This window comes from Suricata suricatta, chromosome 6 (genome assembly GCF_006229205.1).
Source record: "Suricata suricatta isolate VVHF042 chromosome 6, meerkat_22Aug2017_6uvM2_HiC, whole genome shotgun sequence".
Taxonomy (NCBI): Eukaryota; Metazoa; Chordata; class Mammalia; order Carnivora; family Herpestidae; genus Suricata; species Suricata suricatta.
The window spans coordinates 74,918,845-74,923,137 of record NC_043705.1 but is presented as its reverse complement, the minus strand read 5'-3'; positions in this window follow the sequence as shown (position 1 = coordinate 74,923,137).

Below are 4,293 nucleotides of genomic sequence, written 5' to 3'. Positions count from 1 at the left end.
AATATTATCAGTTAATTCATCTTACTTTTTATCAGAGATAGATATATGATGATGAGTTATCTAAAATGGTTATTGTCATATACTATTTTTAATATGTAATTGTGCTTTGTGTTGGAAATCTAGACCTAGGTGTTACCAGTATTATTTGGAAAAACAGCTTTTTGTTTAGCTCATGGAGAAGGAGGTAGATAAAGATACGTATGTAAAAAGGATTGACATTCATTAAACATATTTTATCATATAGCATTCTTCAAATATATTTTATCACCTTAGAGTGGTAAAAATGTAATTTCTTCTCTGCTTCTATGACTTTGACTATTATAGATTCCATGTGTGAGACATACAGCATTGGTCTTTCTCTGGCTTTTTTCATGTAACATACTTCCCTAAGGTTCATTCATGTTGTCACAAATGACAAGATTTCCTTTTTTGTGGGCAAATTAAAATTACATTATATATAAATTAATACATATGCATGTAAATATATAAATATTATACATCATATATATATAATATTTTCTTTATTTTTTTCACCCATTGGTGAATACTTAGTTGTTTCCATGTCTTGGCTATTGTAAATAATGATGCTGTAGACATGGCATAGCTCTTGGAGATATAGTCTCTGACTTACAATGGTCTGACTTCTGATTTTTCTACTTTATGATTTAAAAGTAATAACAAATTCAATAAAAAAATACCTCAAAGATTTTGGATACTAACCTTTATCACACATGTCATTTGCAAATATCTCCTCCCAGTCTGAAGGATGCCTTTTAGTTTTGTTGTTTGCTTTGCTGTGCAGAATCACTAAATTCTACTCCTGAAACAAATATTACACTATATATTCACTGGAATTTAAATAAAAACTTGAAAGGACAAGAAATAAATAAATAAGTAAGAATCATACTTCACATTTTGAATTTTGATCATTTCTTGGGTTAGTGATACCTCATGCTGCCGGGCTGCGGCCGTGAGCCACAGGTCCCAGTAAACCTGTGATCATGAGGTTAAACAACGCATACACTTCACAATTTGTACCCATACTACCATTGTTTTTCACCTTTAGTATAGCATTTAATAAGATACATGAGATATTCAATACATTATTATAAAGTTGGCTTTGTGTTAGATAATTTTGCCCAAGTGTCGTTCTAATACAACCAATGTGAAGTGTTCTAAGGATGTTTAAGGTGGGCTAAGCTAAGCTGTGATGTTTGCTAAGCTAGATGACTTAGGATATTTTTAACTGATAATAGGTTTATTGGGAAGTAACCCATTCATAAATTGAGGAAGATCTGTGGTGATTTTATTTCTTTTTGTTTATGTATTCAGGAGGAGAATTGCTAGATCATAAGGTAGTTCTATTTTTAATTTTTTAAGGAACTTCCGTACTATTTTCTATAGTAGCTGCACCAATTTATATTCCCAGCAATAGCACATGAGGGCTCTCCACATCCTCTTATCTCTTGTCTTTTTTTTTTAAGTTTATTTATGGAGGCGTTGCAAAGAGAGGGTGAAACAGAAGATCTAAAGCAAGCTCTGCTCTGACAACAGAGAGCCTGATGCAAGGCTCAAACTCATGAATCATGAGATCATGACTTGAGTCAAAGTCAGACACTTAACTGACTGAGACACCAATCACCCTTCCTTTTTTATAAAACCCTATTCTAACAGATTTGAAATAATGACTCATTGTGGTTTTAATTTGCATTTCTTGTTGGTTAGTAATGTTGAACACCATTTCATGTATCTTTGGCCATTTAAATATCTTCTTTGGAAAAAATGCCTATTAAGGTTTCTTGTCCATTTAAAATCAGATTATGTTATTTCTTTGCTATTATGTTGTATGAGTTTTTAACATATTTTGTATATTGATCTCTTATCAGATATATGGTTTGCAAATATTTCTGTTCATTTTGTAGGTGGCCCTTTCATTTTGTTGATTGTTGCTTTTGCTGTGCAGAAGCTTTTTTTTTTTAAGTTTGATGTAGTTGCACTTGTTTATTTTTGCTCTTATGCTCTATGCTTTTGCTGTCATATCCATAAAATTATTGCCAAGATCAATTTTGGGCTTTTCTCCCTGTGCTTTTTTCTCTGAGTTTTATGGTTTCAGGTTTTATATTTAAGATAATTAATGACTAATTTTATCCCAGGGATTTGAATCTAGAAAGTTAAAGAGAATTTGGACTGCAAAAGAGTAGGTGAGAGAAACAAGACCACAGTTTAGAGAGAGTTCCTAAAACTTTTCATAATCTCTTAAGGAGTATAGATGTCCTTGGGAGTATCAGTCTCAAACAAGAATTTGGGAACAGTGAATTTGGGAACTTGATTTAGGACAACTACTAAATATATACAGGCTATTCTGTGAACTAACTGAAAACATCTGGGTCAGCTGGGAGGAAAGCCAGGAGCCCATTTTCTATCAGTGGAACTTCACTACAGAGAACATAGGATGTATATGATCATTAAATGAAGAAGTCAGAGAATGGTGATGATAACAATAATACTAATTAGGGATATGTTTTTCTCACAAAATGGAAAGATCACCTCTGCTTTTCAATGTTCTACTGGAATTTCTAGCTAATACAGTAAGACAAGAAAAGTAAAAAGTATACAGATTGGGATGGAAGAAATAAAGTTGTCTTTGTTCACAGATGTTATCACAAATGAGATGATATACTCATTTATGTAGACAATCCAAAAGAATTACAAACTCCTGGAACTAATAACCAATGATAGCAAGGTTACAGAGTACACAGTTAATATGCAACAGTCTATCAATTTTCTATATACCAACAATGAATTAGGGGAATTTGGAATAAAAAGCACAATACCATTTATATTACTAAGATAAAAAAGAAATTCTGTGGTATGCACAATATCCACATGAGAAAAACTATAAAACCCTGTTGAAAGAAATGAAAGAACTAAAAGTGAGAGATATTCCATGTTCATCAATAGGGAGACTCAGTATTACCAAGATGTCAATTTTTCTCTAGTTAACCTTAGATTCAATATGATTCTAACAAATTATTTTACAGATATGACAAACTGAATCTAAAGTTTATATGAAGAGCAGAAAGACTCAGAATAGCCCACAAAATATTTCAGGAGAAGAATAAAGTTGGAGGAGTAAAGCTATCTGATTTTAAGACAATATAAAGCTATCGTAATCAAGATCGTGTGGTACCAGTGAAAGAACAGACAAATAGATCAACGGAACATAATAGTCCAGAAATATATTTACATAAATATATTCAATTTATCTTTGACAAAGGGGCAAATGTGATATAATGGAGCAAGATAATCTCTTCCATTAATGGTCTGGAACAATTGGATATACTCATACCAACAACTGAATCGAGACACAGATTTTATACCCTTCACAAAAATTAAATTTAAATGAATCACAGGCCTAAATGTAAAATGCAGAACTACAAAACTCATAGAGGACAACACGGGAGAAAACTGTATTGATGACTTTTTAGATTAAATATCAAAGGCCAAATGCATGAAAGAAATGATTGGTAAACTGGAGATAACTAAAATTTTAAAAACTTCTCTGCATAAGACAATGAGAAGATGAGCCACAGACTGGAAGAAAATATTTGCAAAAGGTCTAATAAAGGATTGATATCCAAAATGTAAAAGAACTCTTAATACTCAACAATAGGAAACAAACAATCTGATTGAAAAAAATAAGCCAAAGACCTTAGCATAATCTTATCCAAAAAAAAGTAAAATAAAAATATAGATGGCAAATAAGCATATGAATAAATGTTCACATCATATGTCATCAGGAAAATGCAAATTAAAATGAGATACCACTATATACCTATTAGAATGGCTAAAATTTGAAGTAATGATAACCCCAAATCCTGGTGAGAATGTAGAGCAACAAGAATTCTCATTTATGACTGGTGGGAATGCTAAATGGTACGGCCACATTGGAAGACAGTTTGTCAGTTCTTAACCAACTGGGCCACCCAGGTGTCCGACAATCTGGCAGTTCTTTTTTTTTTTTTTTTTTCCATTTTAACATCTCCAAAAGTCAAATTTATTATTTTACATTAATATTATGGCAGTTAAAGAAGATCAAGTTGTCTCATGGACTGGAAGGTGACTTAATAATTCCCTTTCGTTTCCAAACCTCATCAAGCAGTCACTACATTTATGAGGTAAGTCAGCAGAATGCTTAAAATCTAGATGAATTTTAAGATCTTCAATTTGTCCTGTTGAATATTCACAGTATTGACATAAATAAATCCCTTCAGATAAATGTGAATTTAAATG